At 38.7% G+C, this 14,093-nt stretch overlaps 1 protein-coding gene across 8 annotated transcripts in view; it reads left to right on the forward strand.

Moving 5' to 3' along the window:
• The window catches only part of Naaladl2 (N-acetylated alpha-linked acidic dipeptidase like 2), a 1,296,606-nt gene that overhangs the window by 608,501 nt on the left and 674,012 nt on the right, over positions 1-14,093 (forward strand). The gene's annotated exons all lie outside the window — the stretch shown is intronic.

The following is a 14,093-nucleotide window of genomic DNA, read 5'->3' on the forward strand; positions in this document are numbered from 1 at the left end:
TTCAAGTGTCAGTTTCATCATTTGTATAAAGAGAAAATTGTTACCAACCAGAATTGTTATAGGGAAGTCATATTACATATGTGAACAGCCTGACATGGTAGGTACCCAAGTGATGAGAGCTTCAGTAACATATGATTTGAATGTGTGTATGTAAAATCAACATGTGAGAGACTGAGCTTGCCTTCTTATCATGGAAGTTAGGTGACTCTACCCTGGACACCTATTTTTCCAATTGTATTTGAACGGAGCTTTCAGGGTCAGCTGTTGTCTCTTAGCATTCATATACCCACAGTATGATGGTTGAAAATAAATAGGTACTGGGTAACAAGCCATACGTAAACTCCTGAACTCTTAAACTATGTTCTTCACATATTTAAGTGGAAGGTGATCTTGATATTTCAGTTTCTCTCCTTTGGGGCAAGTATAATTGGATGCAATTCTAGGAGTTGATTAATTTTCCTAACTAGCTCAAGGTATTAGAGTTGATTGGCACATAGAGCCCATTTCATCTCAGGTCTTCAATGTGCTGTCCATTTACTTAATCAAAATCTAATTTTTCAGAAAAATTAAAAGAGGCAGTTTAGTCTAATACCATACCCCCCATGACACAAAGTTACAGAACAGGCTTATGTAGCTTTACAGATTTGAAAAGCACTTTGTGAAACAAAAGTGATCTTCCTTTGTCCAAAGCTCTTAATTTTGGAGTTTTCATTGACACAGAAATGCTTTCTTTTTTACTAGTCCCTGGAACTTCATTGTGTACCTACTACGTGCAAAGCACACTCAACGTCCCAAATTTTTATTGCTGTGTTGCCATCACATGTCAGAGGGGGCTGATTCTGTGGTCAGATTTGATGAGAAGGGAAAACACTCCTGTCTCAAAATGAGAGTGGCTTCCCTCTCATGCAAAACAGCAAGAACACTGTGGTTTTGGGACTCTGTTCAGCACAGATATTGTGAGTGTCTTCATTGGCAGATAAATGGGTGAGTAAAACAGGGGTTCAGAGCTGGAAGCCAAGTGCATTTCTGAAGAAATAAGATGTGGTAGATGTGACTGAGAAAATCAAGCTATACATTCAAGAGTAGTGATAGAGTCCTGTTCAAGGACCAGCATTCAGCAGATTCTTGGTCTCCAATGCTTTGACCATTTGTGACTTTTTTTTGTTCCTGGCCCTCTGCTGCATGAGGGAGCTTCACTGATAAGACTGTCTGAGGCGTTCTGTATGAAATACACAAAAATTCAATAAAAACAAATTTTACTATCTAGTGATAGAAATGAAAGGTTCCTGTTCACCTGTGGAATCAGAAAACCTTGGATAAGGTCCTTGGTATGCTTCTTGGGAACTCTGATTTCTGGAAAAATTTTGTTCTTTAGATTTATTTTGTTGTCTATGAAATGGAATTTTGAGTCCATCACTGGCTCTGAACTCATTGCATGATGAACTACTTCAAGAAACCGATGTCCGTCCTCCATCTCCACAGATACTGTGTTGATTGGGTTGGTGCGGGGCCAGGACAGTCAGTTAAGTCCAGGTCAGCTGACTCGACTCTACAGGCAAACTTTACCATTGATCCTGAGGCTCTGAATGAACATTACTGGAAAAAGGTTGGAGACACAATCATCTACATGAATTTAACTTTAATAATACCCTTTCATTCGTAGACGTCCATTTCCTTTGGAGACTCTTAAAAGCCCCCATTCTAATTTTTTATCCTAAAAAGGAAATCAGGTATTTTGTTATGATTTGATTAATAATGATTTTAAGTATTCTTTATTCCTATTTGCCTCATATTCAAATCCTTCACCCAGATGAAGTGTATGTTTAAACCTTTTATATGTTTTAACACGAATGGATTTTATACTGAAGCCTGTTTTGCAAATACAAAGAATCAAGTGAATTTTCTAATTGAAAAATAATGTTTCAAAAGAGAAAATATGAAGAGATCAGTCTTAAAGTGTGTCAGTAAGCTTGTGACTGCTACTGAGATCACACCCGGCATTTCCTATTTATTAATGAGTATCCTTCTTGAAATGAGAGTATTCTAAAAATTATCACATCCTCTTTCAAATTTTCTCAGTAAAGAGAAAATTTACTGAATTTTCTTTCCTCTAATCATACTTTCCTTTTTTGAAGCATACATAAATTACCACAAACCTGTGAAAATATTATCTATCATTTAAATTTTTGAAAAATTGGAAATTGGATTAAGAGAAAGAAAAAAGTACATTAATTTTAGTGTGCCTTTTGGATTCCAAACAATGTACCTGAACTCAAACTGAGTGTTTCACTTTCAAAAAAGATGGATGAATAAACTCCTCAGATGATCACAGTCTCTATTTTAGTTTTAGATATCCAATTATCTGCAAAGGCAATGAGAAAAACAGTCATTTGTGTCTGTAAAGTTCTCTGTAAAACGTAACATGGAATGTTAAAGGGGAGTCTTGCAGTTGTACTGAGATTATAAGAATCAACTTAGCCAGAGTTAGAAAACTAAAATTGGACCAAGAATGCATCTTGTCTAAGTATTGTGTGTGTGTGTGTGTGTGTGTGTGTGTGTGTGGTGTGTGGTGTGTATGTGTGTGTGTGTATGTGTGTGTGTGTGTTTATGTGTGTGTGGTGTGGTGTGTGTTTATGTGTGTGTGGTGTGTGTGTATGTGTGTGTGTGTGTGTGTGTGTGGTGTGTGTGTGTGTGTGTAAGCCTTTAATAATAGCGGGAAAAGGGACAGAGTTTTTATCAGAATTGTAGCCATGTTTAAGAAAGAACCGTTCAGGTACATATACACACACCACAGTGTGCACACTTGAATTTATTGTGATGAGGTTTTGACAGGAAATGAAAATGTTTTGCAACTCTGTGTATTACACCCATCATCTGTATGGCCCAGAACATGCACTGTATTTGGGTAATGTTGAAAGCTGTATATTGTAGCCCTGTGCACGTCAACCAAGTTGTGGAATCTATGTAGGCAACTGTCAACAGATGAAAACCTTAAAAATGTGGTATAGATACACTTGAAGATCTATTCAGTCAGGGAGATGTCATGGTATTTGCTGGAAAATGCACATAACTCAAGGTCATCATATTACATGAAATAAGTCAGACTCAGAAATACAAATAATGCAAATTCTCTCTCATTTGTGGATCTTGAATTTCATATAAATTTTCCCTCTATCATCTATCCATTATCTATCATCTATCTATCTAGCTAGCTAGCTGTCATCTATCATCTATCTATCTGTCCATCTGTCTATCGGGAGGAAGAATGGAAACTTGTGGGAGAGAAGAGAGGTGGAAATGGGGATTACATGAGATCAAATATGGTCAAAGTACATGATGTTCTTAAATTGCCTTTATGAAAAAATCCTTTAATAGTGGCTCAAAGCTATAAAGGAAAATCTTCAATTTCTTAAATTTGTATAAGATTTTATTTAAAAACATGAATTAGCAGCAGTATCTCCTCAGGGTTTAGAGACTATCTCAATAAAGAAGCTGTAGTATTTTGGCTAAAAATAAATAAACAGCTATCCATCTTCATATAAGTCAAAAATATAGTGAAATATTTAAGTGTTACTGATTTAGTTACCAATTTTACTTCTTTTTATTTAAACATGCTTTGTTAAAGATTAAGTATTAGAGCAATTCTTTACAAAAAGCCTACAAGTAGTATTTTAAATTATACATACTCAGTGCTCCCTTTGCATCCTTGGATGAACTGACTCCAAAACTCTGGAAGATGTCCAAATCTGCAGATATTCAAGTCCCTTATATGAAAGCCATGTCATTCGTTTTTAGCCTGTCATTCTATATGATCCAGAGGATGATGTATGATACCATACCTTTTGTTTAGGAGTTTATTAAGTATATATCAAGCCAAGGTAAAGGAACAAATTGAAATAGATAGATCAATAGATAGATAGATGATAGATAGATAGATAGATGAATAATAGATAGATGATAGATAAATAGATGATAGATGATTGATAGATGGGTGATAGATTGATAGATGATAGATAGGTAGATAGATAGATAGATAGATAGATAGATAGATAAATGATAGATGAATACACATACACTGTTTTCATAGTTTGGTGGAAGGGCAAGTTTATGTTTTCCTGAAGAAAACAGTTAAAATTCACAAAATAATTACTAAGAATTATTTGGAAAATATTTCTATGCCATTTTCAAAACTGATTTATAAAATGAAGGATTGGTGATTTTAAAACTATAATATTAAAGAAGTCAATGAAATGCTTAAAGAGAGGAAAAAGTCATAAATGTCTGTTGGTAGATTATAATACCACATCGCATTAAAAATCATGTCACTGGGGCTGGAGAGATGGCTCAGTGGTTAAGAACACTGATGGTCCTTGCAGAAGACCTGGGTTTGATTCCCATAACCCACATAACAGCTAACAACTGTCTGTAACTCCAGTTTCAGGGGATCCAACACCCTCTTTTAACCTCCATGGGCATTGCATGGCATGGGTCCCCTTACAAATATGCAGACAATGCATTCATAAACACAAAAAATTAAAAATACCTTTCTCATATGAACTTACTGCAATGGTGACAGCGTGCACAAGACCCATACAAACTAAAGTAGACAAGAAAACGGCACAGAACTGTAGAAATGGGCAGCAGACCCCAATCTTAGCTGAAAAACACTTGGGCAGCTGACTACTGCTGGGTGAGGAAGAGCTGATCTTCTTTAGTAGAGTGGCTCTAACTAGGCTGACTAGACGCCGGTGAATGAACTTGTATTGTGAATGTCACGGGACACTAACTTGATTCTATAGGCCTTAATATAAATGACACAATGCATGAAAACCACTGGAGGGGCTATAGGATTGTGCCAATGGGGTATAAATGTGATTAAGATGTTGTGTACGGAATACACAAAAACTCAATAAAAATAAATACAGCAATAAAGAGAAAGAATTATGATGTTGAATAGTCTCTAAAGGTTTAAATTTTGAAAAACAAGTTTTCAGGAGAGGAAACACTTTGGTAAATAATTCATGGTAACTCAAAAACGTAACGTCTTCCTATGTTTCATCAGAAGTGGACCATGAAATTAATAAGCATTTCCAAGGCTTAGCTTTCCATCTGTAAATTCACATTTCCAATTTTTGAGGAAAATGATTGCAATAAAATAAAATAAAACACAAGTTCAAATTGCCATTTTGATAGCGTTCTTATTAAATTAATTGCATCAAATTTGTGCAAAAATTTTGCAAAGATGCAGATAAAAGTGCAGAAATTCAATTACCTCACAGCCATGAAAAAGCTTAATGGTACTCACGATCATTTCAGTTTAATGAGTTTGCCGGTGTGTGTTCTCCATGGCCTCTAAAGTAATTATTAGGCATCATAGAACTAGGGAGTGTTCAAGTTTCTGTGTGTAAGTGGCAGAAATGGACTGTGGCTAATTTTAGAGAAAATAAGTCAGACTTCTATGAAGTTGTTCACAGAGTGCGTCTTCTAAGACTGGACTAAAGAGGTTCAGAGACCGGACTGGAACAGAAGCAGCTACGCAAAGAGGTAGAGGGGCTCACACCAACCGTTTCACTTGGATAGCACTGCAACTGTGCCAAGGCGTGGGATGGGGCTCAGAGTGAGAAGGAATCAGAGATGGCCGAACAGTCATCAGAACTCACCTCGGTATTGGCGGCAAGTTTGTCTTCCACCAAAAATACTCAATACCCGTAAACTTCCCAAATAATGGTGCTAGAATGGTACATAGTTCCAGACACGGTATCTTGGTTCCTTTTCCTGTGCTAAAATACTGTGACAACAGCAACTGGGGGGAGAAAGGGTTCGTTTCACTCACAGCTCCAGGTTACAAGGCCTTCACTGCAGGTTAGTCTCAGCGGAAGGAGCTCGAGGGAGCAGTGACGTAGCAGCTATAGATATGAGCGAAGGATGAATGCATACCAGTGCTAGCTTGCTTTGTCCATTTTATACAGTCTGGGATCCCCTGCCCTGGAATGGTGCTGTGACAGTGGGCAGGTCTTCATAGTCCAGAAAACCCCACAGGAATGCACAGAAACCTTCTAACAGGGACTCTAGAGTCTGTCACATTGACAATTAAGTCTAAGGATCACATATGATAAATGTGCTTTAAGTAGCAATACTTTCTTTCTTTGCCCAGATTCCATAGCAAATGCAGAGCTCTGATTTGATGTCTTGCTGTCTCTAAACATGCAACTTGTACTGCTCTCAGGAGTAAGGAGAAAATGAAAGGACTTGGTACACAGGCAATAATGGACCACTGCATTTATTCTGATGAATGTAGTCTATCTGCTGCCCTTTACCTAGTGCCTGAACCAGGTCACATCTTCCTCAGAATCTTCAAATAACATTCAGACAGCACACTGTCTCATGTCAGGGTGTAGATTTCTATTACAAACCTGTTTGTCTTTTAATTTCAGCATAGTTATAGCAATTAGAATCTCCCATGTAATTTTCTAAGTCTCTACAATTTAGGATTATTAGGTAGCTTCTGCTATTTTGTTGAAATGCTTGAACATCTCATATTAATTCCTGGGTATGTTGTAATGTTTATTTAGATTCGTGTAAAGCATAAACTGATTTTTGGAGAAAAGCCTATGTCCCTTTTTAAATTTTTATTTTTATTGAGCTTTTTAAGTCACGTCTTTCTCTTTTTGGGAATTTTTATTAAATGTTTATGTATTTCACACAGAATACCTTAATCATCTTTATACCCCTTCCCCACTGCCACCTTCCATAGCCCTCCCACTGGATTTCATGCATTCTGTCATTTATGTTAAGGCCTATCAAGTCAACTTAGTGTGCCCTTCAGTGCACGTTCACGCACTGAGGTCTAGTAGCCTATCTAGAGACTCTCCCTTTCAAAAGATCAGCTCTTTCTCACTCAACAGTAACCAGCTGCTAATAGTTCTCTTGCTAAGATTAGGGCCTGCTGTCCATTTTCCCAGTTCTATGTCAGGTTTTTCCCTGCTTGAGTTTGCATGGGTCTTGTGCATGCTGTCGCCACTGCTGTAGATTCATATGAACAAGGTCTCAGCAGCCTGTCAGACTCTTTCGTTATGGTCATGTACCTCTTTCCCTGGCTCTTACAATCTTTTCAACCCCCGTACACAATGGTCCCTGAGCTCTGGGTGGAGGGAGGTTAATATAGGAGTCCTGTCCAAGGACCCACACTTCAGACCCTTATTCTCTATGCTTTGGCCATTTGTCGCCTTTGTGTTCTTGGCCCTCTCTTTGCATGAGGGAGCTTCATTGATGAGAGTTTAGAGAGGCATTAGTGTTCTCTCTACCTCTTGTTCCAGTATGTTCTGTGAGCCTTAGGTGTAGAGGTTCCATTCCAGATGTGTCACTTAGAGTTGGGCAATTCAGAGACAATCCCTGTGTGAGACCAGCTGTGGAACTTTGCAATAGTCTCCATCTGTTACAAAAGAAGCTTCTTTAATAAGTGATGACTGGAGTACTTGTCTGCAAATAGAAGGACCCATTTTAGCCATTTTGTTTAAATTAAATGGCTCAACTTTTGTTTTTGCAGTGAGAGCCCATCTTTTAATTATCTACAGTGTTTTGTACACTTCGTCCAACTACAGCACATGGGAAAGGTTCTCTGCAGTGGGCTCTGCTGTCTTCAGAAATGTTAGAACAATGAGAATAGCATTTCCATGTCATGTTTTGGTGTTTGATGGGTCCTGATGCAGGAAGGGGCATCTTTTCCCGTTTATGTTAAAACTGGAGGAGTTTTCTTTATCTTGACTGTATTTCTATCTCATACAGCTAATTCAAATTATTTGTGACTCGAGCATGTAATATGAATCTAAAGTTCTCCTACGTCCTTGTACCATTTGTGAACTCTTTAAGTGATTCTTGCCAGGAACCAGCCCTTCAGGGGTGAGTGGATATGCAGCATTCTCTGAAGAGCTTTATGTGATTCTCAAAGGAGGCTTTGTTAGAGTAAAGGTATGAGAGAGGAGTATCTTCAGATTTGCTTCTTCCTGTTCATTGGGAAGCTGATCATTTCCTGTGTGTTCTTCAGGAAAAATGAAACAACTGTATACTTTTAAAGTATTTTAAATCAAATATAGGTGTTCTGTTGTGTACAACCTTGACCACATACATGCATCAGTTGTGATTTGTTAAACATGAAGATGGTGGTATCAAATACAAATTTCCAGAATAAAGTGATACAAGCTGGACGGACCGCTTACTTTTATCCTCATGGATTGGGAAAGGAAACCTATCGCAAATAATTTATGTGATTTGATCATAATTATTTGTATTTTCTTTTTCTTGTGGTAGTCCACACTTGGTTCAAAGAGGCAGGTGGACTTTCGTGTTGTACTTGAATGAAGCTTGATGCTGCAGAATTAAAGTGTCTCACGGGGCAGCTTAACATGGTGGAAGAAGGTAAAGAATTATGAAGTTATCTGGAAATATAGTTGCTCACTTTTCGTCCCCTGTAGGGACACATGGCTTTCCTTCAGTTAAATGGAAAGAGGTAGGGGGTGAATATATTACAGGTTTTTCAGATACTTGATGTGGCCAAGCAAAATATAGAACTGTCTCCTGAATCAATGAGAAGACATCACCAAGACAATCACGTGCGGAGACAACAGGGAGAAATGAACAAACTAAGAGACTGGACTGCGGTGCTCCACAGTCCGGCAAGCAGGGATGACCCATGGCTGTGAACTTCCACACTTGATTATTAGGACAGCTTCTCTCCACACCTGACTCGGGTAGAGAGGCATGGACATACCCAGCACGGGTGTTTTATCACCTTCTATTATATTACAAATTGATTTAATTTTCGATCCATCTCTTTGGACCCATGTGAGGGAGCTCCATAGTTCTCTCCGTGCCTCATTGCCCCTTTTTCTTTGTACAAGCCTTGAGTGAGTACAAAAAGGGCAGCTGCTCACACACTGGGGAAGGGAATTCAGTGATTCATGAATGTACACAAGAAAGAGCAAAGGGAGTGTTTGTTCTCCAGGACAGTCTGCAAGATTCTGCTCACAGTGATGGGGAAATTTGAATGGGAAACAGGTCCAGATCTTGGCATTTTGCCAGAAGTCTGGTTTTATTGAAATTTCTAAAACAAACACTGTCTTTTGATGGAAGGCAAAAATGTGATTACATTTTTTACTATGTGCAGTGACATTTTCTTTTTTAAATCCAGTCGCATTTAAGAACTAAAATTAAGTTTGGTTCTAATACATTATTCTTAAAATATCCATGTGTCAATTTTTCTAATGAACAAAATAAATGCATGTTCCTAAAGATTAAATCATATAGTTATGATAAAAAGGGAAAGGATCTAGTAGTCTTAGTAATAAGTCCACATTACATATGTGTAAATGGTACTTAATAAACATGTACATATATACTATTTCTAGCCAGCAGCACAGGGTGAACACGTCTCCTTCATGTTTCTGTTCTGTATTGCTCTTGCATTTTTTAGCATCTTCTCAATCTTTTCTTCAGATAGTAGCAACGTAAACCAACAAAAGAAACAGCTCTATTAAAGGTATAATTTAATTTTTCTTAAAACTAAGTATTAGTTTTACTTTATACTATTTCTCCAGTTCTTTGACAGCTCAAAGCTTACATGATATCACAATCTGTATACTGAAGTTTTACTTGTACAAACTAAACAGGTTCTATAATACTGATTACTCTGGATTGAAAAACATTCACTGGGAAGAGCTGTACTCTTGATGGAAGTGAGAACATGTCGGAAGCTATAAGCATGTGCTGGAATAATAATACACCACCAGCCTATGTTTCTGTGACAGTTTTAAGATCTAACAGGCTTTGGGGAAACTCTTAGGGAAGGATTTTGAAAGTCACACGAGTCTTACCTAACTTGTTGGTGCCTCTGTCTTTTCTCTTCTCTGACTAATTCCCTAAACTACAACTCCACAAAATCTTAGAAGCCAAAATATTGCAGGAAATGGCAAAGGAAAGCACTCTATCTTTGACTATGCCACATCCTCTAATTAGCCCTGTTTTCTGCCACACAGGGCCCCTTTCGTGGCTCTAACTGGCTTCCTGTTGATGTGATGATGTAGCAGGACAAAAGCAACTTGGGGAAGAAAGGATTTATTGCAGTGTATAGCTCCTAAGTCATAACCATCCTTAGAGCGATCGGGGTAAGACGCTGAAGGCAGCAACTGTGGGAGAAAAGAAAGCTGATCACTAGCTTGCTCCCCCTGGCCTGTGCTTAGCCTACTTTCTTCTACCTACAGAATCACTTACCCAGGGATTGACAACACCCACAAAGGGCAGGACCCTCCCACATCAATTAGCAATTAAGAAATGCCTTACAGGCATGGTAACAGGCCAAACAGATGGAGGTAATGCCTCAGTGGAGGTTCCTTTTTACCAGGTGCCAAGTTGACAACTGAAGCTATCCAGGAAAATTGACTGCATGTCAACTTGACACACATGACATCACTGTTAAACCATAACTTCTCTGCTTCTTGTTCCCAAGATCTCATGTTACTGTTAATATCACAATTAAAAAAATAGTACAACTTTAAAAGTTCCAAAGTACTTAAAAATTCCAATACTTTAAAGGATCAACATCTCTTTGTAATAATCCAGTGTCTCTTAACTGTGGGCTCCTGTAAAATGAAAACCAATTAAAGACTTCTTACTCTAATTGTGAGAACCAGTGCACAATCAGTTCACAGTGAAATCAAAAGTGAACAGTGTTTATAGCTCCATATTCAACACCTAGGGTTCACTCATGATCTTCTGGATCCCAAAGGGCTTAGGCAACTCCAATTCTCTGGCTCTGCCATCCACAGCACACACACTGTGGCTCATAGGCTCAGGCTGTCTCCACTCTACACCTGCCACTGTCCTTGGTGATCATCCCATGATCCTGGCAAACCCGGTATAATGACTCCACAGCAGCTGAGGTGGAACCTTTACTAGTTGTCTCCTTGGCCTTTTGTGTTGCAAGACCTCAGATTCTCTCCATGACCCCTTCAAATCTGCAGCTTTCATGCTGCCAAAACTAGTACCATGTGGAGACCCCTAACATATTACCCAGTTCAGTGACCAGTTTAAGCTAGAGTCTTGGACACCTCTGGACCACAACTTCTATGTGCTGGACCTAAGGAAATACTTCCCAGAAGATTTCATCTCAGTTTTGCTTGATTCTTGTTAATCACAACTGCTTTTCCAGCCCCAGCTACCCAGCATCAATTGTCCCAGTAAAGCAAAGGTTTCACTTGGACAGCGTCTTAACACAAAGTATCACAGGAGCAGTCAAAACAGAGTCTTTGCTTTCCTCTGAAATTTCACAAACCAGGCCTCATCTGCATCTCCTCAGGCTCCTACAGAGCAGCCCACTAATTCCTGAGCATTCAGTGGATTATTTTTACAACGCAAAATTCCAAAAGCTTCCACAAGCCTCTACCAAACTATATGGTCAGGTCAGATCTTTTATTCTAGTCTGCCCTGTGTCTCTGTGATAATACATCATGATGAAAAGCAACTTGGGAAAGAAAAGGTTTATTTCAGCTTATAAATCCCAGGTCTCAATCCATCATGGAGGGAAGTCAGAGAAAAGACATAGAGGCAGCAACTAAAGCAGAGACCATGAGAAAATGCTGCTTACTGGCTTCTTCCCTCTGATTTGTACTCAACCTGCCTTCTTACATAACCTAGGACCATTGGCCCAGGGGTGTCACTACCTGCAATGGGGTAGGGCCCTCTCACAAAAGTTAACCATAAAGAAAATGACTTATGGGGGCTGGAGCGATGGCTCAGCAGTTAAGAACACTGACTGTTCTTGCAGAAGACTTGGGTTCAAATCTGAGCACCCAGATGGCAGCTAACATCTATCCATAATTCCAGTTACAGGGGATCCGACAGCCTCTTCTGTCTTCTGTGGGCATTGCGTGAAATGGGTACACTTACCTACATCCAAGAAATACACGTAAAATAAAAATAATAAATAAAATATTTTTAAAAGAGAAAGAAAATGACTTACAGACCACAGGTCAACCCCATGACAGCAATGTTTAAATTAAGGTTTCCTCTTCCCAGGGGTCAAGTTGACAACTGAAGTTATCCAGAACACCATGTCTGCACTCAGCAAGCCTTTATTACATACTCCTTTAGGGTGCATAACCTTGTAGATAGGTGATGACGTGGTGGAAATGACCAAGTCTCTGTCTTTGTGAGGCTTACAATCTGGCGATAGTTTATTCTTTAATTGTACTTCATTTTCTATGACACCTTTTCCAACATCCAAATTGAAACACGGTTTCCCCCAAGACTCCATGGAAGTTTGAAGGATGGTCCTTTGTCATCCTTGTAATGTTTAATGTTTTGTCATTATTCTTGTTCACCAGACCATGAACTTCTTGACGGAAAGTCTGTTGGATCAATCTTTGAATATATGGTGCCTTACAAGAACCCATGGCTCCAAAAAATTTTTGATAAATGTTTGTAGAGTAAGCAGATAAATCAGTAATGAATAAAATGAGTCAGTAGAATATTGTCAGCAGAGCAAACTGAAAATTAAAACTTCACATTCTAACATTCAAGGCTTAATGGAGTTATTACTAAAGATTATAGAGCAGTAAAATCACACTTATATTTGTGCATGAAATGCTGGAATTTTATGAAAATGTAATGATGGTGATGACATAACTCATATTTATGTAGAATTTGTAAAATACAAAAAAAGTGTTCAATGTTTAGTTGAGTGGAAAAATGCTTGCCAACCAAGTTCAAGGTCCTGGGTTGTTTCAAGTACTGGAAGAAAAGAAAAATGAGGAAGGCAATGTTTATAAGTTTCTTAACAAACTGTGTTCCTGTAAATTACAGAATGTGGGATGTAACATAAAGTTTGTTGTATGAACGCTGTGCATGTTCAACTATTCCTCATGGAAGGTTGTATAATGGCTTGGTGGAGACTCACACCCCTTACTGGTGTACAGATCCTCCTCTTTCCTATTTTTCTCTCTCCAGTAGTTACTCCTCCCAAATCCAGAGACTCCTTCGCGTGTCGCGGTGTGCCTGGTCTCTCCAGTGCCTCTCCGTGCCCGTCACTGGTACCAAGTCTCTCCGTCCTTGTCCCATTGTTCGTTGCTGATATCTTTGTGACATTTGTTGGTTCTCGTGGCACCTGTAGGTTTGTTCCAGGTTCCTGTGTCCTGGAGCAGTGTATTGCGCTGAGCCATGAGGGTAGTAGGGACAGTTTATTAGAAAAAGACAGACTTCCAAGGGAGATAGAGGAGTTTTAATTGCTCAGTAGCCTACTGTACAAAGAATAGGGACTTAAAAGCCCCATAAATACCACGTAATGCTGGAGGCTGGGGGATCACGTGTGCAGTGGGAGCTTCCTGATGTATCCTCATCAGTTCCACATAGTTCTCCACATAATCCAGTGCATCACGTCTACTTAGCGTCTTTCAGTGTTATGAATCACAAGCATCGTCAGACATTCTGAGCAATTTGTATGTGCCTCACTGGAACAAGCGTGACTTGTTCCCTAGGCAAACGGTTTCCAGCCCGCTTTGGCAGCTGTTTTTTTTCCCTATTGTCCCAATATTGCAGCCTTGGTGAGCTGTCCTCCTAAGGCTCACTGCTCTCTTTTCCTGACAATTTTGACTTGTTCCCCTTTATTCAACATGGTGTGGGCTTTGGTACCAGTGTCACTGGTGTTGTCTCACTTCATTTCTGGCTCATTCCATGTCTTCATCATCCAATGGGCTTTGAAATTCCTTTCTATGTATTTTTTTTCCACTTCTTTTTTTTTTATTTAATAACCATATAATTAGAAGAAGCATTTCATTACAACAACTTTGAAATTCCTTTCTATGTATTTTTTTTCCACTTTTTTTATTTAATAACCATATAATTAGAAGAAGCATTTCATTACAACAGCATTGACATATTCAATAACAATTTCCAGAGATAAGATGCATCTCTTTCAAAATTGGCTGTAAATTTTTAGGTTTACAGTTGAATTAATACAGTTATACAGTATTGTACTCAGTATAAACCCTATAAGACATAAAATTGAATGAGGTTTTAACCTTTAAAAAAGATCTCCATTTCAT

This window comes from Nannospalax galili, unplaced genomic scaffold (genome assembly GCF_000622305.1).
Source record: "Nannospalax galili isolate Female #2095 unplaced genomic scaffold, S.galili_v1.0 scaffold572, whole genome shotgun sequence".
NCBI classification, from domain to species: Eukaryota; Metazoa; Chordata; class Mammalia; order Rodentia; family Spalacidae; genus Nannospalax; species Nannospalax galili.